The sequence below is a fragment of the Scyliorhinus torazame genome, chromosome 12 (assembly GCF_047496885.1).
Source record: "Scyliorhinus torazame isolate Kashiwa2021f chromosome 12, sScyTor2.1, whole genome shotgun sequence".
Classification (NCBI taxonomy): domain Eukaryota; kingdom Metazoa; phylum Chordata; class Chondrichthyes; order Carcharhiniformes; family Scyliorhinidae; genus Scyliorhinus; species Scyliorhinus torazame.
Window position 1 is genome coordinate 99,716,258 of NC_092718.1, and position 27,030 is coordinate 99,743,287.

Sequence of the window (27,030 nt, forward strand, 5' to 3'; positions counted from 1 at the left end):
ACTGGACTATGATTTAAATTATAGGGGCCCTGTAACTACATTTGTGCTCCGATATTACTTTCGAATAGTTCTGATGAGACAAAAGGTACTCATTGGTTTAGATGCCCGTTTAGAAGAGGCAATTTGTAGAAATAGATCGTGTATACACAATGCTGTTAATATCAGAAAGGACACAAAATGAGCAGCACGTGCGCCAGCAAAGCATTCACCTCACGGAGACCATCCCATCCCAATCCTGTCACCAAACAGTGGGCAGTGTTTGCACAGATGGATGGACTCCAATTCCATCCACCCCCTCCCCCCCTCACCAACATGTCCGAGACACTCCCAGGAAACACGCCGTGACCTCAGTCAGCGAGAGCGATCAAAGCTTCGACGACGTTGCTCAAATGTTCCCGTAGACCTCGCTCGGTTGCATTTCGAGAGATCTCCATCTCGTTCCTAATCAATTCGACATCTTCCTTCTTGATGCTCACTTTTGCCAGCTCTTTCTCCCTTTCCTGTTTAGCTTTCTATTCGCGCGACCTTCTGTCTCCAATGACGGACATCGCCGTCTCTAGGTCCGAGCTGAGAATCTCTTTCTCCTCCGCATAGTCGGTCACCCTCTCCAGATCCGCCGCTCCGTTGTCGTGTTTCCGCGGTTTCTCCGCCGGCCGCTCGGTCTCATTCTCCAGGTCCCCGCCATCTGCCCCACTGCTGCTACGCGCCGTGCCGCCGGACACCATAACCCAGCAAAAATAAACACACTGATACAGTGTGTGTTACCAGAATACGTAACTCCTGTTTCTGACATAATAATCACAATGTGGTTTGGACCAGGACCTCTGCACACCGTCAGATTTCTTGTTCTTGTTGTATTATGAAACTAGTTATGAAACGCAGCTAAACCAACCGGTTTATTGTTCACTGCAAGCAATCCATAAAGGTCCTTTGAAACATGAACTGAGAATAAAAATCTGATAATGCTGCAATATGTCACATCCCATCTCCCACCATCCCACAATAATCTCTCCTCTCCCTATTAACTTTCTTAACCCATCCAGGCTAAACCCTCTCTCCTGTTCACTTCTCATGTCCCTTAATATCCTATTCAGTCTCAGCTTGTTTGTTTCGTTGTGAAGAAAAAAACTTTATTCCTAAAATATATGAAAGAACATTGCAAAGATTTCTAAATGGCCAACACAGAAAACTCAAATGAGATCAGAGTTTCCACATCAGTCATGCTGCACTCTGAGGCACTTACTGTAAACAATCAAAAAAAAATACAGACATTTCAAAGTAGTAATTGCAAAAGGTACAATGATATTAAAATTGTCTGCATTGATCAAGTTGCGCTCGGAGATGCTTCAATATAAATATGATACGTGCAATATTCACTGCATACATTCAATGTTCAGTCGAATCGCACTTCCCTGCTCTCTCCTCACACACTTTAATATCATATCCCAGTCTAAATCCTCTCCCCTGCACACTCCTCATTCACTAATATCCATATCAGTCTCGCTTCAATCTTCTAACTCCCCATAAACGTTAATTTTCCATCCACTGTCTAATCCCATTCTCCTGCTCACTTCCACACTCTTTAATGTCTTGCCCCATTCTCCTGCTCACTTCAAACATCCTTTAATATCATATCCTGTCTAATCTCATCCCCTGATCACTTCCCACACCGTTTTAATAACATATCCTGTCTCATCCCATCTCCCGATCACTTCCCACACCGTTTAATAACATATCCTGTCTAATCCCATCACCCGATCACTTCCCACACCGTTTAATAACATATCCTGTCTAATCCCCTCTCCCGATCACTCCCCACACCGTTTAATAACATATCCTGTCTAATCCCATCTCCCGATCACGTCCCACACCGTTTAATAACATATATGCTGTCTAATCCCATCCCCTGCTCACTTCCCACACCGTTTAATAACATATCCTGTCCAATCCCATCCCCTGCTCACTTCCCACACCGTTTAATAACATATCCTGTCTAATCCCATCTCCCGATCACATCCCACACCGTTTAATAACATATCCTGTCTAATCCCATCCCCTCATCACTTCCCACACCGTTTAATGACATATCCTGTCTAATCCCATCTCCCGATCACTTCACGCACCGTTTAATAACATATCCTGTCTAATCCCATCTCCCAATCACTTTCCACACCGTTTAATAACATATCCTGTCTAATCCCATCTCCCGATCACTTCCCACACCGTTTAATAACATATCCTGTCTAATCCAATCTCCCGATCACTTCCCACACCGTTTAATAACATATCCTGTCTAATCCCATCCCCGGCTCACTTCCCACACCGTTTAATAACATATCCTGTCTAATCTCATCTCCCGATCACATTCCACACCGTTTAATAACATATCCAGTCTAATCCCATCCCCTGATCACTTCCCACGCCGTTTAATGACATATCCTGTCTAATCCCATCTCCCGATCACTTCCCACACCGTTCAATAACATATCCTGTCTAATCCCATCTCCCGATCACTTCCCACACCGTTTAATAACATATCCTGTCTAATCCCATCTCCCGATCACTTGCCACACTGTTTAATAACATATTCTGTCTAATCCCATCTCCCGATCACTTCCCACACCGTTTAATAACATATCCTGTCTCATCCCATCCCCTGATCACTTCCCACACTGTTTAATATCATATCTGTCTAATCCCATCTCCCGATTACTTCCCACACTGTTTTATAACATATCCTGTCTCATCCCATCCCCTGATCACTTCCCACACCGTTTAATAACATATCCTGTCTCATCCCATCTCCCGATCACTTCCCACACCGTTTAATAACATATCCTGTCTAATCCCATCCCCTGCTCACTTCCCACACCGTTTAGTAACATATCCTGTTTAATCCCATCTCCCGATCACTTCCCAGACCGTTTAATAACATATGCTGTCTAATCCCATCTCCCGATCACTTCCCACACAGTTTAATAACATATCCTGTCTAATCCCATACCCTGCTCACTTCCCACACCGTTTAATAACATATCCTGTCTAATCCCATCCCCTGCTCACTTCCCACACCGTTTAATAACATATCCTGTCTAATCCCATCTCCCGATCACATCCCACACCGTTTAATAACATATCCTGTCTAATCCCATCCCCTGATCACTTCCCACGACGTTTAATGACATATCCTGTCTAATCCCATCTCCTGATCACTTCCCACACCGTTCAATAACATATCCTGTCTAATCCCATCTCCCGATCACTTCCCACACCGTTTAATAACATATCCTGTCTAATCCCATCTCCCGATCAATTCCCACACCGTTTAATAACATATTCTGTCTAATCCCATCTCCCGATCACTTCCCACACCGTTTATAACATATCCTGTCTCATCCCATCCCCTGATCACATCCCACACCGTTTAATATCATATCCTGTCTAATCCCATCTCCCGATTACTTCCCACACCGTTTTATAACATATCCTGTCTCATCCCATCCCCTGATCACTTCCCACACCGTTTAATAACATATCCTGTCTCATCCCATCTCCCGATCACTTCCCACACCGTTTAATAACATATCCTGTCTAATCCCATCCCCTGCTCACTTCCCACACCGTTTAGTAACATATCCTGTCTAATCCCATCTCCCGATCACTTCCCAGACCGTTTAATAACATATGCTGTCTAATCCCATCTCCCGATCACTTCCCACACAGTTTAATAACATATCCTGTCTAATCCCATACCCTGCTCACTTCCCACACCGTTTAATAACATATCCTGTCTAATCCCATCCCCTGCTCACTTCCCACACCGTTTAATAACATATCCTGTCTAATCCCATCTCCCGATCACTTCCCACACCGTTCAATAACATATCCTGTCTAATCCCATCTCCCGATCACTTCCCACACCGTTTAATAACATATCCTGTCTAATCCCATCTCCCGATCACTTCCCACACCGTTTAATAACATATTCTGTCTAATCCCATCTCCCGATCACTTCCCACACCGTTTAATAACATATCCTGTCTCATCCCATCCCCTGATCACATCCCACACCGTTTAATATCATATCCTGTTTAATCCCATCTCCCGATTACTTCCCACACCGTTTTATAACATATCCTGTCTCATCCCATCCCCTGATCACTTCCCACACCGTTTAATAACATATCCTGTCTCATCCCATCTCCCGATCACTTCCCACACCGTTTAATAACATATCCTGTCTAATCCCATCCCCTGCTCACTTCCCACACCGTTTAGTAACATATCCTGTCTAATCCCATCTCCCGATCACTTCCCAGACCGTTTAATAACATATGCTGTCTAATCCCATCTCCCGATCACTTCCCACACCGTTTAATAACATATCCTGTCTAATCCCATACCCTGCTCACTTGCCACACCGTTTAATAACATATCCTGTCTAATCCCATCCCCTGCTCACTTCCCACACCGTTTAATAACATATCCTGTCTCATTCCATCCCCTGCTCACTTCCCACACCGTTTAATAACATATCCTGTCTAATCCCATCCCCTGCTCACTTCCCACACCGTTTAATATCATATCCTGTCTAATCCCATCTCCCGATCACTTCCCACACCGTTTAATAACATATCCTGTCTACTCCCATCTCCCGATCACTTCCCAGACCGTTTACTAACATATCCTGTCTAATCCCATCCCCTGATCAGTTCCCACACCATTTAATGACATATCCTGTCTAATCCCATCTCCTTATCACTTCCCACACCGTTTAATATCATATCCTGTCTAATCCCATCACCCGATCACTTCCCACACCGTTTAATAACATATCCTGTCTAATCCCATCTCCCGATCACTTCCCACACCGTTTAATAACATATCCTGTCTAATCCCATCTCCCGATCACTTCCCACACCGTTTAATAACATATCCTGTCTAATCCCATCTCCCGATCACTTCCCACACCGTTTTATAACATATCCTGTCTAATCCCATCTCCCGATCACTTCCCACACTGTTTAATAACATATCCTGTCTAATCCTATCTCCCGATCACTTCCCACACCGTTTATTAACATATCCTGTCTAATCCCATCCCCTGCTCACTTCCCGCAACGTTTAATAACATATCCTGTCTAATCCCATACCCTGCTCACTTCCCACACCGTTTAATAACATATCCTGTCTAATCCCATCCCCTGCTCACTTCCCACACCGTTTAATAACATATCCTGTCTCATCCCATCCCCTGATCACTTCCCACACCGTTTAATAACATATCCTGTCTAATCCCATCCCCTGCTCACTTCCCACACCGTTTAGTAACATAATCCTGTCTAATCCCATCTCCCGATCACTTCCCAGACCGTTTAATAACATATCCTGTCTAATCCCATCTCCCGATCACTTCCCACACCGTTTAATAACATATCCTGTCTAATCCCATCCCCTGCTCACTGCCCACACCGTTTAATATCATATCCTGTCTAATCCCATCTCCCGATCACTTCCCAGACCGTTTAATAACATATCCTGTCTAATCCTATCTCCCGATCACTTCCCACACCGTTTAATAACATATCCTGTCTAATCCCATCCCCTGCTCACTGCCCACACCGTTTAATATCATATCCTGTCTAATCCCATCTCCCGATCACTTCCCACACCGTTTAATAACATATCCTGTCTACTCCCATCTCCCGATCACTTCCCAGACCGTTTACTAACAAATCCTGTCTAATCCCATCTCCCGATCACTTCCCACACCGATTATTAACATATCCTGTCTAATCCCATCTCCCGATCACTTCCCACACCTTTTAATAACATATCCTGTCTAATCCCATCTCCCGATCACTTCCCACACCGTTGAATAACATATCCTGTCTAATACCATCTCCCGATCACTTCCCACACCGTTTAATAACATATCCTGTCTAATCCCATCTCCCGATCACTTCCCACACCGTTTAATAACATATCCTGTCTAATCCCATCCCCTGCTCACTTCCCACACCGTTTAATAACATATCCTGTCTAATCCCATCTCCCGATCACATCCCGCACCGTTTAATAACATATCCTGTCTAATCCCATCCCCTGATCACGTCCCACGCCGTTTAATAACATATCCTGTCTAATCCCATCTCCCGATCACATCCCGCACCGTTTAATAACATATCCTGTCTAATCCCATCCCCTGATCACGTCCCACGCCGTTTAATGACATATCCTGGTAAACCGCTTCTGCACTCTATCCAAAGCCACCACATCATCTGGTAGTGTGACGACCAGAATTATGCACAATATTCCAAGTGCGGCCTGACCAATGTTCCATACAATTGTCGCATGACTTGCCAGTTTTTTATACTCGATGCCCCGTCCAATGAAAACAAGCATTCCATATGTTTTCTTGACTACTTTGTCCACTTGTGTTACCACTTTCAAAGATCTGTGGACCTGTACGCCCAGTTCTCTCTGACTTCTTAGATTCCTGAGAGTTCTGCTATTTACTGTATATTTCCCTTCTATGTTAGATCTACCAAAATTCATTACCTCACATTTGTCCGGATTAAACTCCATTTGCCACTTTCTCTGCCCATGTCTCCAATTTATCCATGTCCTGCTGCATCCTTTGACAATCCTCAATACTATCTGCCACTCCACCAACCTTGGTGTCATCCGTGAACTTACTAATCAGACTAGCTACATTTTCCTCCAAATCGTTTGTGTACACTGCAAAAAACAGAGGACCCAGCACAGATCCCTGTGGAACACCACTAGTCACAACCTTCCATTCAGAAAAACACTCTTCTACTGCTACCCTCTGCCTCTGTCACCTAGCCAGTTCTGCATCCATCTTGCCACCATTAGCTATTCTCCAGTCCTCTGGTACCTCACCTGTAGCCAATGAGGATGCAAAAATGTCAGTCAAGGCCCCAGCAATTTCCCTCCTTGCTTCCCTCAGTATTCTGGGATGAATCCCATCAGGCTCAGGAGACTTATCTATCTTAATGTTTTTTAAAACATCGAATACCTCCTCCTTTTCGATGTCAACATGACCCAGACTGTCCACACACCCTACCCAAGAATCATCTTCACACAAAGTCCTTTTCTTTGATGAACACCGATGCAAAGTACTCATTTAGTACCTTGCCAATTTTCTCTGGCTCAACACATACATTTCCCCCACTGTCCTTAAGTGGTCCAATCCTTTCCCTGGCCATCCTCTTGCTTTTTACATATGAATAAAAAGCTTTGGCATTCACCTTAATCCTACTTATCAAGGATTTTTCTTGACCCTCATCTAATTTCCCGCTTGAGTACTTTCCTACTTTCTTTATACTCCTCGAGGGTTTCGACTGTTCCCACCCTTCTAGACCAAACAATAGTCTCCTTTTTCTTTTTGGCGAGGTTTGCAATATCCCTCGTTCTCAAAGTCCACCCAAACTTTCCATACTTATCCTTCATTCTCTCAGGAACGTGACTTTCCTGAATCCTAATCAACTGTCGGTTGAAAGACTCCCACATGTCCGATGTTGATTTACTATCCAACAGCTGCACCCAATCCAAATTCTTCAATTCCAGTCTAATGTTATCATAATTTGCCTTTCCGCAGTTTAGCACCTTAACGCGAGGATTACTCTCATCCCTGTCCGAAAGTACCCTGAAACGTACGGAATTGTAGTCACTACTTACTGAAACCTTAGCCACTTGTCCAGGTTCATTCCCCAATACCAGGTCCAGTACTGCCCCTTCCCCAGTTGGACTATCTACATATTGCATCAAGAAGCCTTCCTGGATATACCTCACAAATACTGCCCCATCCAAGCCCCTAGCACTAAGTGAGTCCCAGTCAGTATAAGGGAAGTTAAAATCCCCTACCACAACAACCCTTTTACTTTTGCCCCTATCCAAAATCTCTCTACCTACCTGCTCCTTTATCTCTCACTGACAGTTGGGGGGCCTATAATAAATCTCCAACATTGTGAGTGCTCCCTTCCTGTTCCTGAGCTCTACCCAGATTGCCTCATTGTATGAATCCTCCGCAGTACAATTATGATATATTAACCAGTGTTGCTATTCCCCCACCACTTTTACATTCCCCTGTATCTCTCCTGAAGCATCTATATCTTCCAACATTCAGCTGCCAATTATGCACTTCCTTTCACCACGTTTCTGTGATCGCCACAACATCATAGTTTCATGTATTAATTGATGTGTTATGTACTCTGGGATAACACAGGCTGCAACTCGATGCAGCTTTGACCAAAAGATACTCCAGACTTTGAAGTAAGTTCAATGTGATTTATTGACCATTAGCACAGTTCTGAGTTTGACTCTCCTGCTAATCTTACGATAGTAACTCAGTTTAACTAACCAGTCTGCTCTAAGCCTCATGGTGGGTGTGATGCTTCTGATCTGCCCCTGTCCCACTCTCTTGAGTGTCGCCTGTGGAATTAGACAGAGCTTGTGTGCCCTGTCCTTATATATATGGGTTGTGTAATGCCCCCTTGTGGTAGTGTTACCTCTGGGTGTCTTGACTGCCCATTGGTTGTGTCCTATTCTATGTGTTCATTAGCTGTATGTCTGCATGTCATGACATCTCCGGTGCTCCCTCTAGTGTTTACTTATTTGAGCAACCAGCAGCAGATGATGCACGTCTGCCACGCTCAAGTGCACAGCAAGACGACTATGACAGTCAACCACGCTCAATGAACAACAAAAAGATTATGACAGTCTACCCAGCTCATCTAACCGACAAGAAGACACTGAAGGTCTACCCACTGTATGTGCAATAAGTGACAAAGGCTTCACAATTCCCATACAAGATGTGCAACATCTCAACGAGACTGACAGATCTCAGCTAGTATGTACAGAGGCACTCGACAATCAAAGTGAGGCTACTAGTGACTCCAGTGACACCACGTTAATTCAAACCTCATCTACTCGAGCCTCTCCACAAGAACCTGAAATGATTCCACACGGGGAGCATCAAGAAACCAAAGGTAATTCAGGTGAACCAGAAAGGGCTCCAGACGGGGAGCACCGACAAGCCAAAGATGATTCCAGTGAACCGGACATGACTCCAGAAGGGGAGCGCCAAGGAACCAGAGACAGCACGCTCAATGCAACAGCAGATGCCACAAAGGACACTGACACAAGTAACTTTGTGAAGGACTTGAATTCTTCACTCGGTGTGGTCATTGAGCACAACCACACAGACAACAACAAGAAGTGTACCAAAGGCACCAATGTCAACAATAAGCATGACAAAAACAACAACAATGGAACAACGACTGGTGCGACACGGTACAACTCTGCTAATGCAGGACACTGTGACAGCACAGCTCAAGAAAATGGCAAGTGTGCAAACATACCATGGCATGTCAACACATCTTACCAATTCACGTGTGCTACACTACGGACAAGCAAACCAGCTTTCAGGAAATATGACATCAAGAATCGCTACCACAAGCATCGGGGGGGAAAAAAAGTCCAAATCAGACAATGAAGTGATTTGACCATTTGAACATATCCTGATGACTCCTTGGTTCCTTAAGCACAGGGACACTGACGGCGTTCACAAGGAAATGACAACATCAACATTTCAATAACAAAACAAGAAAGCCACTCGACCGTATAAATTCATGAACTTTGGACTCATAAATATTATTTGGTATTGTATAATCATCACTGTCGTCATGGTTTGTACATGTCATCACTTATCTACCTATTTTGTTCAATTTTCTTTAACACTGTACAGAAAATATGTAACATGCAAAAAGGGGAGATGTGGTGATATGCATCACTGTATATACACAAGCAGTTAATGTAAATACACTACAACTAAGTAAGGGAGCACCAGAAACGTCATGACATGCAGACATACAGCTAATGAACACATAAAATAGGACACGACCAATGAGCAGTCAAGACACCCAGAGGTGACACTACCACAAGGGGGCATTACACAACCCATATATAAAAGGACAGGACACACATGTTCTTTCTCTTTCCACAGGCGACACTCAAGAGAGTGGGACAGGGGCAGATCAGAAGCATCACACCCACCACGTGGCTTAGAGCAGACTGGTTAGTTAGACTGAGTTACTGTAGCAAGATTAGCAGGAGAGTCGAGCTCATAGAGAACTGTGCTAATGGTTCAATAAATCACATTGAACTTACTTCAAAGTCTGGAGTATCTTTTGGTCAAAGCTGCATCGAGTTGCAGCCTGTGTTATCCCAGATTTACCAGGATGTTGCCTGGAATGGAGAATAGGTCTTACGAGGAAAGGTTGAGGGTGCTAGGCCTTTTCTCATTAGAATGGAGAAGGATGAGGGGCGACTTGATAGAGGTTTATGAGATGATGAGGGGAATAGATAGAGTAGATAGTCAGAGACTTCCCCGGGTGGAACAAACCATTACAAGGGGACATAAATTTAAGGTGAATGGTGGAAGATATAGGGGGGATGTCAGAGTAGGTTCTTTACCCAGAGAGTAGTGGGGGCATGGAATGCACTGCCTGTGGAAGTAGTTGAGTCGGAAACATTAGGGACCTACAAGCAGCTATTGGATAGGTACATGGATTACGGTAGAATGATATAGTGTAAATTAATTTGTTCTTAAGGGCAGCACAGTAGCATTGTGGATAGCACAATTGCTTCACAGCTCCAGGGTCCCAGGTTCGATTCCGGCTTGGGTCACTGTCTGTGCGGAGTCTACACGTCCTCCCCGTGTGTGCGTGGGTTTCCTCCGGGTGCTCCAGTTTCCTCCCACAGTCCAAAAACGTGCAGGTTAGGTGGATTGGCCGTGATAAATTGCCCTTAGTGTCCAAAATTGCCCTTAGTGTTGGGTGGGGTTGCTGGGTTGTGGGGATAGGGTGGAGGTGTTGACCTTGGGTAGGGTGCTCTTTCCAAGAGCCGGTGCAGACTCGATGGGCCGGGTGGCCTCCTTCTGCACTGTAAATTCGATGATAATCTATGATTAATCTAGGACAAAGGTTCGGCACAACATCGTGGGCCGAAGGGCCTGTTCTGTGCAGTATTTTTCTATGTTCTATGTTCTATAACATATCACTAATCGGTGTTCTAAGTTTATCTGCTATACTTCTGGTGTTGAAACAAATACACTTCAGACCACTGTGTGTGAGCAGACAGGGTGATGTTGTTCTCTTATTTTTATTCCCTATTTCCCCTTCAGTTATTACACCTTCCAAGCTAACGCTCTGGTTCCCAACAACCCTGCCATACTAATTTAAATCCCCCTGAGTGACTCTAGCAAACCTCCCAGCCAGGATATTGGTGCCCCTCCAGTTTAGATGCAGCCCATCCTTCTTGTACAGGTCCCACATGCCCCGGAATAGAGCCTAGTGGTCCAGAAATCTGAAACTCTCCCTCCTACACCACCAGTTTGGACACGTATTTAGCAGAAATCTTTCAATTTCTAGTCTCACTAGCACGTGGCACAGGGAGTAATTTGGAGGTTCCAACCATAGAGGTCCTGCTTTTTAGCTTACTGCCTAACTCCGTGAACTCCTTCTGCAGGAACTCATCGCACTTCCTGCCTATATCATTAGTACCAATGTGTACTACGACCACTGGCTGTTCACCCTTCGCCCTCCCCCTTCAGAATGCTTTCTGCCTGTTCAGAGACATCCTGGACCCTGGCACCAGGGAGGCAACATACCATCTTGGAGTCTCTTTCACGTCCACAGAAGCGGCCATCTGTACCCCTAACTCTGGAGTCCCCTATAACTATTGCTCTAGTGCTCTTTGTCCCTTCCCGCTAAACAATAGAGCCAACCTTCATGCCACTGCTCTGGCTGCTGCTGTTGTTACCCCGTGATAGGCCATCCCCCCAACAGTATCCAAAATGGTACACCTGTGAGAGAGGAGATGACCACAGGGGATTCCTACTGACTGCCTGCCCCAGCTAGCGGTCACCCATCTATCTGCCTGGAGCTTAGGTGTCACCACATCACTCTAACTCCTGTTTCTGCCACCTGCATGTTCCTAAGTGCATCCAACTGCTGCTCCAACCTATCCATGCAGTCTGTGAGGAGATGCAATTGGGTGCACTTCTTGTAGATGTGGTCGGCCCAGACGCTGGAAGCATCACAGATTTCGTATATTTCACAAGTGCAGCACTTAACCCCACTGACCGACATTTCTAGCACCAATTAAATTATTGAAGAAAATGTATTGGACTCTTATCTTCACTTATCGCTGCAGATACCAGAGGTTGGTCTTTATATCAGTCACCTCCCCCAGAGGATCACTCCCTGCAGATTAACAGTTACAAAGCAAGAAGAAAGAAATCAAAACAAAAAGTGGTGGTCTGCTTGTGGTCCCTGGCCGGCAGATTGCGCACCACTGGTGTAAATGGCTACTTAGTTGCCGCCTATTTTGGCCATGATATCTCCAGAATTCCATGGGAATGTTGGTGAGGGTGAAGCAGATGAATTCTTTAGAGTGTAGCTGGGCAGCAATGTTGATGGGTTTTAACACGTCACACATTGAGTCGATTCCTTCACATCCAGTGAACAGGGCAAACATATTTCCATGAATGCGCGATTGCTTAGTAGCGGCAACTTTGCTGGTTGTTATATTTTCTCCTGATCGAAATTGAAAGTGGACAGTTCAGGAACACAAGCAGCAACTCCGGAACTGGACAGAGGGTCTCTCACATCAAGGCACACAGTGCAACTCTTTTTACATTGCCAACCTTTACATGTGCTTTGCTGTAGGTAAGAACGTTTTTGTTTCATTATTTCTCAGAATTTATGTGTAACTGAGATTGATGGGCAAAATTCTAGCTGCGCTGAAGACACTAAAGTGCTCACTATCGAGCTAGATGTATCTCAGAGCCCAGAATGACAGCAGTTTCCCTCCCCAGAATCAATGTTCCAACGGGTTGGCAATTAGTTTCTGAGGTTTGTATTGTAGATTTGTTAATAATTCGCTGTCATCTAATCCCATCCCCCTCATTACAAACATTACGGTGTCTCCCAGACTAATCCCATTGCTCCCAGTCTAATGTTACCCTCCTGCTCGCTGCCTAAAACTCCAGTAAATTCAATCACACCCTGTGCATCGGCCGTTTGGTATCAGTCTAATACCATGTGACTGATATTTGCTCTTCCGCCCAGTCTAATCATACTGTTAATCTCACTTTCCAGATTGTCCAATATCCAGTTGATTCCTCCTCCCATCCAGTCTAATCCTACTGCACTGCTCACTCGCCAGACTGTTTAATATCCCAGTCAGTCTAATCCTACAGCCCTACTCACTTTCCAGACTGTTTAATCGCCCACCTAATCTGATCCCACTGCCCTCTCACTCTCCAAACTATTTGAATCCAACATCAACGGATCTCACTTAGTTATCCAGTCCAACAATGCAGGATCAAAATTGGTTTGAAGTTTATTGAATAGACAAAACCCAATGTGGGCATTGGGCTGATAGATGTGTGCTGGAGTTTATCCTCCAAACAAAGTTCCTCATATCAGCTGCAGGTACAAGCAAACCAGATGAACAGCTGAGGGAGAAAGGTGAACACACAGACTGAAATGATAACGGGAGGGAGAGGCTTGTCTGGAGCTGAAACTGGCATTAAACTGCTGGGCCGATTGGCCGCCTCTCTGTCCTATTTTCTATGCAATGGGGCTCTGCTGTTTTTGATTGTTCATTTGCCACTTGCCAGATAATATAAATAAATCATTATAATGAAATCAGTTGAATGTTAACTTATCTTCCGACTATTTGAAGGTGAGATGGATTTCAACTACAACTCAACAGACGACTGTTAACTGTTAATCGTCAAACTCCCCGGGTTATGGGGGTGAATGAAGTGTAAATTGAGAATGTGATCCGCACATAATACAATAATATGAAAGTACAAGATGTTGCAACAAGCATACGGCGGCACGGTAGCACAATGGTTAGCACTGCTGTTTCACAGCGCCAGGGTCCCAGGTTCGATTCCTGGCTAGGGCGAAATAGAGTTTTAGACAGAGCGAAAAAGATAGCTGAGTTTGTTTCTTGGCCAATGTCCGTGAATTGACGAATGGTCTGAGATGAGCTGAGCTGAATTACTCTCCACACAGTCACATTGATCATAGCCGAAATCGTGGGAAAATTTGGACGAGGGAACGAAATGTATGATCTCCAAATTTGCAGCTGATACAAAGTTGGGTTGGTGGGTGAACTGTGAGGAGGATGCCGATGCTTCAGCGAGATTTGGACAGGCTGAGTGAATGGGCATACCCGTGGCAGATGCTGTATTATGCGGTAAATGTGAGACTATCCGATTCGGTATCAAAAATAGGAAGGCAGTTTATTATTTGAATGAGTGCAAATTGAGAGAAGTGGACACTCAGCGAGACCTTGGTGTCCTTGTGAATCAGTGGCTGAACATAAGCGCGCAGGTACAGCAGGCAGTAAAGAAGGCAAATGGTATGTTGACCTTCATAGTGAGAGGATTTGAGTATAGGAATAGGAACGTTTTACTGCAATTGTATAGGCCATTGGTGGGGCCACGCCTGAAGTATTGTGTGCAGTTTTGGTGTCCTTCTCTGAGGAAGGATGTTCTTGCTATGGAGGGAGTGCAGCGAAGGTTTACCAGCCTGATTCCTGTGATGGCGGGTCTGTCATATGAGGAGAGGCTAAATCGGTTAGGATTATGTTCATTTGGCATTTTGAAGAATGAGAGGGGATCTCATAGAAACTGATAAAATTCTAACAGGATTAGTGAGGATAAATTCAGAAAGAATGTTCCTGATATCGTGCGATGGTGGGGGAGTCCAGAACTTGGGGTCATAAGTTTGAGAATAAGCGGTAAACCTTTTACGACAGAGGTGAGGAGGAAATTCTTCACCCAAAGAGTGGTGAATCTGTGGAATTCACTGCCACAAGTTGAGTCCAAAAAGTTGTGTCAATTCAAGAAGGAGTTAGATATAGCTCTTGGGGCGAAAGGGATATAGGGGGAAAAACTGGTTCAGGGTGTAATTTGAGAGTACCTTTAAGAAATGGGTGTTTAAGAAATGTACCTTTAAGAAATGGGTGTTTATCAGTGATGTCAGATTATGGGTGGAGCTGGGCTGTCTGTCAGCTTTTTACTTTCGTTTTAGGCTGTTTGCTGCAGGGTGAGGTTTAGTTTTGTTGTGGGAAAATCAACCACTTTGGGAGTCAGACTTGCTGTGTTCAATCAGTGCAGTTTATTGTTACACGAAGCTTCGGGAGAAAGCGTACGTACCTCGTGGTACGGTAGCCAACCTTTCTCGTGGTTTGAATGGCAGTCATTCATTTTATACTTTGGGTTCACAATGAGCCCAGATACAAAACAATTATCACCTTGTTATCTTTAAACATTTTATAGATTGTACATCGCTATTTGTAAGCGTTTTGCCATTTACACATGGTTATCGTTAAAGAGATTTTACAAGTTACAGGTAGCAGCAGGAAAGCAGTATCGATTGTCCCTTTGTTTTAGGAAATGGCCCAAGACATTCGTATTAGCATATCATTGTGAACAACTTGGCTGAAGTCAGCTTTATTCAAGTGGTGTCCCGCATTTATGTATTTCTTAATCTTGCTGTCTGGCTCCCTTTGTCCTGGATCTGTTCCTATCTGTCCCACTGGCACCCCGCTGGGCTCCAGGCATCAGTTATGTCTGCTTTATTCTCTGTCTCCATCTTGTGTGTCAGGCAGCCAACTTCACGGTTTTTCCCTCAGATAACTCTAGTGCCTGTGTGAGCACCACTAGTTTAGCTACTTGCGCGGATTGACTTCCGTCAATCCTTCCTGACCTTATGGTTTCTAACTTATCATTCACTACTGCCCACCCTGTCCGGGGTGATCTTTCCACATATTTTCGTGACCCATCTACAAAGAGGGTCTCCTCAGCTGTTGTTAATGTTGTGTCTTTTATTCTACCTTCTCCTTCATCTTTGTCTACATCTCTACAGGTGTGTGGCTCTCCTGTATCTAAAATCCCGTCTGCTGGATTCTCCCCTATATCTCTTACTATTACTACGGACTTGCTTGGGGGTAGGACAGCTTCCCACTTGGCCCTCCTTATATTCGAGACTGACCTCAATTTCCCCATATTTAACATTTCCACCAAGGTGTGCTTGGTGTGGAGGATTATGTTCCCTGCCATCACTACTGGTTTGCTCATTCTTACGGGCCAGGCGGCACAATCTAAAGCTGCTATGCATCTTGGCAACCCGGTGACTGTCGGTCCCTCTGCAGTCGAATAGTACCCTATGGGTCACCTTGTTATCTTTAAACATTTTATAGATTATACATCGCTATTTGTAAGCGTTTTGCCATTTACACATGGTTATAGTTAAAGAGGTTTTACAGGTTACAGGTAGCAGCAGGAAAGCAGTATCGATTGTCCCGTTGTTTTAGGAAATGGCCCAAGACATTCGTATTAGCATATCATTGTGAACAACTTGGCTGAAGTCAGCTTTATTCAAGTGGTGTCCTGCATTTATGTATTTCTTAATCTTCCTGTCTGGCTCCCTTTGTCCTGGATCTGTTCCTATCTGTCCCACTGGCGCCCCGCTGGGCTCAAGGCATCAGTTATATCTGCATTATTCTCCGTGTCTCCATCTTGTGTGTCAGGCAGCCACCTTCTGTGCCAAGTGCCCTTCTGAACCATTTCCCACTGCAGTTTCGTTTTCAGGTTTGGAGCTGAAGTCAGACAGAGCAGGTGTACTGTGATCTCTCTGCTATGAAAAGACTATCTCTTGATCATTTGGTGAATTCGGAATTATAAATGTTCTCAGTAGTGAATGTAAACCTAATGTGCTTCTGTTAAAAGGTGTTTCTTTTGTCTTCTGGATGTTGTTTGGGAAGTTATTAAGGATTACTTTGTGTTGTATTCTTTGGGGGTTGTATTTGAACTGATAGTTGCTAAGATGTTCACTGTATGTTTTAAAAAGGTTAACTTGAGTTCATGGAATAAACACTGTTTTGTTTTAAAAAATACTTTTTCATTTCTGCTGCACCACACCTGTAGAGTGAGTCGTGTGCTCCCCATAACACAATCTATTAAAAGTTGTGGGTCAGGTGAACTGCATGATACACTTTGGGGTTCTCTAAACCCTGGCCCATAACACAGGGTATTGAACTTGATGATCAGAATGAACGGCGGAGCAGGCTCTCAGGGCTGAATGGCCTCCCCTGCTTCCATTTCCTATGTTTTATAACTTGAGGGAGGATTAGAACATAGAACATTAGAACATAGCGCAGAACAGGCCCTTCGGCCCTTGATGTTGCGCCGACCTGTTGAGGTCTTGTGACATACTGCGCAGCCTCACTGCCTTTGGTTTCCAATCCAAATCATGGATTGGATGACCAAGGAAAATGTGTGCATGACAGTAGTGTCAACCTGTAAATCCTTCACCAGACATTAATGGCAAACATTAACAGTGGGAGCATTGGTCAGCCATATGACAGTAAGAGCCATATGACCACTACTATCTAGATGGACAAGGGCAGCAGACACGTGGGAAACCATTGCCTGGATTGTTCGAGGAAAGAATCCGCACAGTCTCTGTGGGCCGAATCGTCTCATCTTATCCTGTGAGAAGCTTTGCCAAGAGCGAGATAGAGATTTAGACACCTGTGCAGAGAGAAAGATAGCTGAGTCTGTTTCTTGGCCAATGGCCAGGAATTGATTAATGGTCTGGGATGAGCTGAGCTGAATTACTCTCCACACAGTCACATTGATCAAAGCCGAAATCTTGGGGAAAATAACCGCATCAAGAGCCAACTCCAGTCTGTGCTTCTTTCCAGAGGGAATAATGGGTAGGCGAATTAGAAAACAAAATGTTCCCATTCAGATCTTAGGAAACTATTTAAGAAATGTGTGTCATGATTTTCATCAGCTGTCTGGGCCCCAAACTGGGGAATTAACACCCTTCCACTCCCACACTTCCTTAGCACCCTAGCCCGTTGCTAAGCTTTTGGTTAAATGTCTCTTTACAAAGTTGGTGCTACTTGATGTTTGCTAACACGCCTGTGTAATGGATTGGGTAATTTTACTATGTTTTGACCCAATGTAAATGCATGGACTTGTAACTCATTTATTTATGTGTAACATGAGAACCCAACATATCATGAGCTGAATTTACCAGCTGAGGTAGTTTAGTGTGACACCTCTTGAAATGGTCTTTCATTGAGTTCAGATACAGCTCCCACCGAATATCCCTTTTTGTTTGAGTCCCACAGAGGGCGTGCAATCCATCTGGGAATTCAGTCACTTACAAATTGGGCATTCAGCCTCTGATCTTCAGGTAAGCGTTCTCCAAGGCGGCCTTCAGGACGCACGACAACGTAGAATCGCCGAGCAGGAACTGATAGACAAGTTCTGCACGCATGTGTACGGCCTCAACCGGGACCTTGGATTCATGTTGCATTACATTCAACCCCTACCCTCTGGCCTGGGCTTGCAAAATCCTACCAACTGTCCTGGCTTGATACAATTCACACCTCTTTAACCTGGGGTTACCCCTCTCCAGTCGTACCGCCTGGACCTGTGAGTACCTACAAAGACCTGCATTCACAGTATCATCTTGCATCATTGGCTTTGTCTTTATATGCTGTGTTTGTGTAACTTATCTCCTCACTCACCTGATGAAGGAGCTGCGCTCCGAAAGTTAGTGATTCCAAATAAACCTGTTGGACTTTAACCTGGTGTTGTAAGACTTCTTACTGTGCCTTTATATTCACACAATATCCCCATCCGATGGCTTTGCTCTTCCGGTCCAGCTGAAGACACGTGCCCTCACCCGCTTCCACTCTTAGTTGCCAAATCACAATCACAATCATCTCAACCCGCTTCTGTTCGGTTTCATGGGCCATTGTGTCTGGAGCCCCCTAACGATACACATTTGTCTCCTTCCTGTTTCTCATGTATACACATCCCCAGGGAAACAGCATTTCGAAACATTACTTGTCCTATGACCAGCCCCAGCTCTCCCTTGAACCACATTCTCCTTCACCCATCCCCACACTCTGCGGCCGCGTTGACTGGGAGCTATCCAATAGCAGACCAGCAGAGTTTCCTCCAACTAAACACAGCCATGATGGAATCCACTGTCTCCTGTCCCCAGACCAGGAAGACATCCCAGCCGCAGATTCCAAGCCTTTCCTTGGCCAATATCGGAGACGGAGACTCTTCCTAACCCTCTCCTCCCATTTTGACTCCGACATGATTTTGACCCGGGAGCTGTCCTCTTGGCTTTGAACCCAAAGAGCGCTGGATTCCACCTCTGTAACATCCGCCATCTCGCCTCCATCCCACATCATTCGCTGCCCTTGAGCCTTGACCAACTGGCGACTCCAATCTTCCGGAAGGGATTCCCACCTTCAGCACTCTCTCGTCAACTTGAACTCCTGCAACAATCATCCGCCCAAAATACATCATTAACACCAGCTTCCGCTCACCGCCTGTTTAAAACAACTGACATTGGCTGCGGTTGGATCCATTTTTAAAATGACCATTCTCCAATTCAAATCACCCCGTGGCCTCACTCCCTCTATATCTGCAACACCCCCCTGGGCCTGAAACCCAGCTGCAAGATCTCACCATCATTCTGATCATTAGCCCAGCATTGCCGACCTCGACCAGGGTTTTTCATAGTGTGGGTGGCGGAGGCTGCAGCCGGGAACAATTCTGCATTTCACAGGGAGAAGCCGCTCCCCGTGTCAGAACAAGAGTTTAACAAGCCACGAACTCAATCCGAAACTCAGAGGTGATGCGCCGCAGCCGCCAGCACTTCCGCGCACGCGCCCTTCCATCCAGTTACCCGCCAAGTTTCTCAGCCACCGCCCAGCTCCAACTGGAGCTGCCCCATGAAAGCTGCGTTCAAAGTCTGTTCTCTTCCCAACACCCCCGCCCTGCCACCGGCAGATCGCATAGCAACACTACCCCATCCACCAGATCGCACAGCAACACTACCCCACCCTGCCAGTTAGCATAGCAACACTACCCCATCCACCAGATCGCATAGCAACACCACCCACCCTGCCAGTTAGCATAGCAACACTACCCCATCCACCAGATCGCATAGCAACACCACCCACCCTGCCAGTTAGCATAGCAACACCACTCACCCTGCCAGTTAGCATAGCAACACCACCCACCCTGCCAGTTAGCATAGCAACACCACCCACCCTGCCAGTTAGCATAGCAACACTACCCCATCCACCAGATCGCATAGCAACACTACCCCACCCTGCCAGTTAGCATAGCAACACCACCCACCCTGCCAGTTAGCATAGCAACACCACCCACCCTGCCAGTTAGCATAGCAACACTACCCCATCCACCAGATCGCATAGCAACACTACCCCATCCACCAGATCGCATAGCAACACTACCCCACCCTGCCAGTTAGCATAGCAACACCACCCACCCTGCCAGTTAGCATAGCAACACTACCCCATCCACCAGATCGCATAGCAACACTACCCCACCCTGCCAGTTAGCATAGCAACACCACCCACCCTGCCAGTTAGCATAGCAACACTACCCCATCCACCAGTTAGCATAGCAACACTACCCCATCCACCAGACCGCATAGCAACACACCCCACCCCGCTTGTTAGCATAGCAACACTACCCCACCCAGCCAGTTAGCACAGCAACACCACCCACCCTGCCAGTTAGCATAGCAACACTACCCAACTCAGCCAGTTAGCATAGCAACACTACCCCATCCACCAGACCGCATAGCAACACTACCCCACCCTGCCAGTTAGCATAGCAACACCACCCACCCTGCCAGTTAGCATAGCAACACTACCCCATCCACCAGACCGCATAGCAACACTACCCCACCCAGCCAGTTAGCACAGCAACACCACCCACCCTGCCAGTTAGCATAGCAACACCACCCACACTGCCAATTAGCATAGCAACACTACCCCATCCACCAGTTAGCATAGCAACACTACCCCATCCACCAGACCGCATAGCAACACACCCCACCCCGCTAGTTAGCATAGCAACACTACCCCACCCAGCCAGTTAGCACAGCAACACCACCCACCCTGCCAGTTAGCATAGCAACACTACCCAACCCAGCCAGTTAGCATAGCAACACTACCCCATCCACCAGACCGCATAGCAACACTACCCCACCCCGCTAGTTAGCACAGCAACACCACCCACCCTGCCAGTTAGCATAGCAACACTCCCCCACCCAGCCAGTTAGCATAGCAACACCACCCACCCTGCCAGTTAGCATAGCAACACACCCCACCCCGCTAGTTAGCACAGCAACACTACCCCATCCACCAGATCGCATAGCAACACTACCCCACCCAGCCAGTTAGCATAGCAACACTACCCAACCCAGCCAGTTAGCATAGCAACACTACCCCATCCACCAGATCGCATAGCAACACACCCCACCCCGCTAGTTAGCATAGCAACAGTACCCCACCCAGCCAGTTAGCATAGCAACACCACCCACTCTGCCAGTTAGCATAGCAACACCACCCACCCTGCCAGTTAGCATAGCAACACTACCCCACCCAGCCAGTTAGCATAGCAACACCACCCACCCTGCCAGTTAGCATAGCAACACTACCCCACCCAGCCAGTTAGCATAGCAACACTACCCCATCCACCAGATCACATAGCAACACACCTCACCCCGCTAGTTAGCACAGCAACACCACCCACCCTGCCAGTTAGCATAGCAACACTACCCCACCCAGCCAGTTAGCATAGCAACTCTACCCCATCCACCAGATCACATAGCAACACACCTCACCCCGCTAGTTAGCACAGCAACACCACCCACCCTGCCAGTTAGCATAGCAACACTACCCCACCCAGCCAGTTAGCATAGCAACACTACCCCATCCACCAGATCACATAGCAACACACCTCACCCCGCTAGTTAGCACAGCAACACCACCCACCCAGCCAGTTAGCATAGCAACACTACCCCATCCACCAGATCACATAGCAACACACCTCACCCCGCTAGTTAGCATAGCAACACCACCCACCCAGCCAGTTAGCATAGCAACACCATCCACCCAGCCAGTTAGCATAGCAACAATCTCTCGGTGTTAGCATTGTTCCTGGAAGCGCAAAGGAATGTTTGATTGAGAGCCAGGTAGGAAGACCTTTCAATTCCTTGTCCTTGCAGCTGTGACAGATTTTAGGACTGAATATCAAATTCAACGGACAGTCAGTGGATCCACTTGATTTTTCACTTGATCACCGGTCACGGGTTTGCCTGATAGCAACTTATTCCGTCATTGGCAGATGTTTTAACATGCTTCACTTGCAGCCACATTGGAATAAAATAACATTTTCACAGCATGTTTCCTTTTTGGTTTGAATGAGCTTTGTTCCATTCCATATAATTGGAAAGTCTTCTGAAAAGCAATTCTGTTTCTGCGACTTTTGGCTAAGGTGAGTGTGAGGTCAGGTGTAATTGTGGTGAACGTATTACTGCTACTATTCACCATTGTATTGCATGACATTGTACTGTATTATGTTGATGCCCCTGTGGGCTCCGCCTATGGCTCCGCCCCCTCGGGGGAGGTATATAGATCTGCAGCCTGTAGGCGGCTCTCAGTACAGAGCAGTCGCAGGCAGGCACAGATCTAGCTGATTAAAACCACTGTTCACTTCTACTCATCGTCTCGTGTGAATTGATGGTCGCATCAATTTAATCAGCTAAGATGTCGCTATGGAAGCCTCCCTCAAACCTGATCGACTGGTACTCGACCCACAGGCAGCTGAAGCCAAAGGAATCTTTTCACTCTGGCTCCGCTGCTTTGAGGCCTACCTCGCCGCCTCCTCCTCGCCCGCCGTCACTGAGGCACAGAAGCTGAGCCTCCTCCACGCTCGGGTGAGCCACAGAGTCTCGGTACAAATCGAAGACGCAACCACGTACGCAGACGCTATCGCGATCCTGAAAAGACACCACGTGAGGCCGGTGAACGAAGTGTTCGCGCGGCATCTCTTCACCACGCGTCGTCAACACCCTGGGGAATCGCTGGAGGAATATATACGTGACCTGAGGGTACTCGCTCGAAACTGAAATTACAAGGACGTCACGGCCTCGCGGCACATGGAACTCACCATCCGGGACACCTGTGTGGCTGGAGTCCGCTCCAACTATGTCAGACAGTGCCTGCTCAAAAAGGGCGCCCTCGGCCTAGAAGAGACGGTAAAACTATCCACCTCATTAGCGGTAGCCTTCCAGCGTCTGAATGCTTGCCCTTCCGACGATGCAACTTCCTCATGGGCGCCGGAGGAGCGACCATCACCCGACCCGAGGGTCTCCCTGGCCTGTGCCACGTGGCTGACTGCCCAACCCGGGGGTCTGCCTTGCTATTTCTGCGGTCAGAACCAGCACCCCAGGCAACATTGCCAGCACGAAACGCGACCTGCAGCGACTGCGGCAAGAAAGGACATTATGCCAAAGTCTGCTTGGCCCGACCCAAAGTTGCGAAATCGCAGGCCCGACTCACGGACTCACAGGCTCGCAGACCCCGCAGCGTGGCTGCATGCCTGCCGGTACCACCCCCTTCTGACGTGTCATCCGCCTCGTGCTCCCCGTGGGGGCTGCCATCTTTAACCCTACCTGACACGTGCGACTCATGTGGGCCGCCATCTTGGCCGTCATCTTAAACGAGACCCGACACTTGCGACCGACGGGGGCCGCCATCTTGGCCGCCATCTTCAACGCCGCCCGACACGTGCGACTGACAGGGGCCACCATCTTGGGACCACTCCGCTACCACCGACCACGCCGGCTACCCGCAGCTTGGCGCTGTCACCATCGACCAGTCACGGCCCAAGCACCTCAAGTACTCCACGATGACCGTCCGGGTCAATGGGCACAAAACAACCTGTCTGTTTGACTCTAGGAGCACGGAGAGCTTCATACATCCGGACACGGTAAGGCGCTGCTCCCTCCAGATTTCCCCCGCATCCCAAGCAATATCTCTTGCTTCCGGATTACATTCAGTGCAGATCTGGGGGTACTGTGTCACGAACCTCGCGATACAGGGCACCGAGTACGCCGATTTTAAGCTCTATGTCTTCCCCCATTTCTGCGCTCCCCTCTTGTTACATCTGGGTTTCCAGTGCAACCTCCGAAGCATGACCCTAAAGTTTGGCGTACCTCTACCTCCTCTCACCGTATGTAGCCTCGCGACCCTTAAGGTCGCCCCTTCCTCGCTCTTCGTGAACCTCACCTCCGACTGTAAACCCGTCACCACCAGGAGCAGGCGGTACAGTGCCCAGGACAGGACTTTTATCAAGTCGGAGGTCCAGCGGCTCTTGAGGGAGGGGATCATAGAGGCCAGTAATAGCCCCTGGAGAGCCCAAGTCGTGGTTGTCAGGACCGGGGAAAAGGACCGGATGGCTGTGGACTACAGCCAGACCATAAATCGATACACGCAACTCGATGCGTACACCGTTCCCCGCATAGCGGACATGGTAATCAGATTGCACACTACCGGGTTTTCTCCACGGTAGACCTGAAGTCTGCATACCATCAGCTCCTGATCCGCCCGGAAAACCGCCATTACACTGCCTTTGAGGCAGACGGCCGCCTCTTCCATTTCCTCAGGGTCCCCTTCGGCGTCATCAATGGGGTCTCAGTATTCCAAAGAGTGATGAACCGACAGTACGGGCTGTGGGCCACGTTCCCGTACTTGGATAACGTCACCATCTGTGGCCATGATCAGCAGGACCACAACGCTAACCTTCAGAAGTTTCTCTCAACCGCCCAAGCCCTCAATCTCACCTACAACAAGGAGAAATGTGTTATCCGCACAACCCGACTAGCCATCCTCGGCTATGTCGTGGAAAACGGAGTCCTTGGGACCGACCCCCACTGCACCAAGGCCCTGAAGAGATGCCTGGGGTTCTTTTCATATTATGCCCAGTGGGTCCCCAACTATGCGGACAAAGCCCGCCCACTTATTAAAGCCACCATCTTTCCCCTGTCGACTGAGGCCCGCCTAGCCTTCAGCCGCATCAAGGCAGACATTACCAAGGCCGCGATGCACACGGTCGACGAGTCCATCGCCTTCCAGGTGGAGAGCGACGCGTCAGATGTCGCCCTAGCCGCTACCCTTAACCAGGCAGGCAGGCCTGTGGCCTTTTTTTCCTGTACCCTCAACGCCTCCGAGATTCAACACTCCTCTGTCGAAAAGGAAGCTCAAGCCATTGTGGAAGCTGTGCATTGGAGGCACTACCTGGCTGGTAGGAGGTTCACCCTTGTCACCGACCAACGGTCGGTAGCCTTTATGTTCGACAACACACAGCGGGGCAAGATCAAGAATGATAAAATTTTGAGGTGGAGAATCGAACTCTCCACCTATAATTACGATATCGTGTATCGTCCTGGGAAGCTCAATGAGCCCCCGATGCCCTGTCCCGCGGCACATGCGCCAGCGCGCAAGGTGACCGACTCCGGGCCATCCACAATGACCTCTATCACCCGGGGGTCACCCGGCTCCTCCACTTCATCAAGGCCCTCAACCTGCCCTACTCCACCGAGGAGGTCAGGGCCATGACCTGGGACTGCCAAATCTGCGCAGAGTGCAAGCCGCACTTCTACCGGCCAGACATGCCCACCTGGTGAAGGCATCCCGCCACTTTGAGCGCCTCAGCTTTGATTTCAAAGGGCCCCTCCCCTCCACTGACCGCAACGTGTACTTTCCCAACGTCATTGATGAATACTCCCGTTTCCCCTTTGCCATCCCCTGCCCCGACATGATGTGGCCACGATCATTAAGGCCATGCACAGCATCTTCACCCTATTCGGCCCACTTATGTCCACAGTGACCGGGGCTCCTCGTTTATGAGCGACGAGCTGCGTCAGTACCTGCTCGGTAAGGGCATTGCCTCGAGCAGGACTACCAGCTACAACTCCCGGGTAAACGGGCAGGTAGAGAGGGAGAATGCAACGGTATGGAAGGCCGCCCTTCTGGCCCTATGGTCTAGAAGTCTCCCGCTGGCAGGAGGTCCTCCCCGATGCGCTCCACTCCATTTGGTCGCTCCTCTGTACAGCCACGAACGAGACCCCTCACGACCGTCTATTTGTCTTCCCCAGAACATCCACCTCGGGGTCTCACTTACATCCTGGCTGACGACACCGGGGCCTGTCCTCCTCCAGAACCACGTGAAGAGCCATAAGTCCGACCCGCTGGTTGAGAGGGTCCAGCTCCTACATGCCAACCCTCAGTATGCCTATGTGGCGCACCGCGACGGCTGACAAGATACATTCTCCCTCCAGGATTTGGCACCCACCGGTTCCCCAGCGACTATCACTTACGCCCCCCTCTACACCGAACACCGTCCGCGCCCCACCACTACATCGCCTATATACCCCCCTCCCTCCATCGCCGACCCACCATGGTGAAGCTCCAGACGACACACTCCCGGAGTCAATGAGCCCAACACCCATGTCCGCAGCGATGAGTTGGACACCCGTGCCCGCAGCGAAGCCAGAGCTCAGGCGATCACAGTGAACGATCAAGGCGCCGGGCAGACTCGATCTGTGAGCTCACTTCACCCCCGCTGGACTTCAATTTTTTAACAAGGGGTGAATGTGGTGAACGTATCACTGCTACCATTCACCATTGTATTGCATGACATTGTATTGTATTATGTTGATGCCCTTGTGGGCTCCGCCTCTGGCACCGCCCCTCGGGGGAGGTATATAGATCTGCAGCCTGTAGGCGGCGCTCAGTACAGAGCAGTCGCAGGCAGGTACAGAGCAGTCGCAGGCAGGCACAGATCTAGCTGATTAAAACCACTGTTCACTTCTTCTCATCGTCTCGTGTGAATTGATGGTCACATCAGTAATGCCTGGATCTGGTATGTCTCTCTTGTATGTATGTGTATATATATACATATATACAGACACGGGTCATACCGTGAAGCGACTGCGGAAACTCTGCATAAATTCCTCACATATTGCTGAAAATGTTGCAGCTGGTGGTTTGTATTGGACAGTATTT

At 47.8% G+C, this 27,030-nt stretch overlaps 1 protein-coding gene and 1 pseudogene across 1 annotated transcript in view; both read right to left on the reverse strand.

Moving 5' to 3' along the window:
* The window catches only part of LOC140387094 (uncharacterized), a 571,970-nt gene that overhangs the window by 307,438 nt on the left and 237,502 nt on the right, over positions 1–27,030 (reverse strand). The gene's annotated exons all lie outside the window — the stretch shown is intronic.
* On the reverse strand, positions 348–725 carry LOC140387304 (huntingtin-interacting protein K-like; annotated as a pseudogene).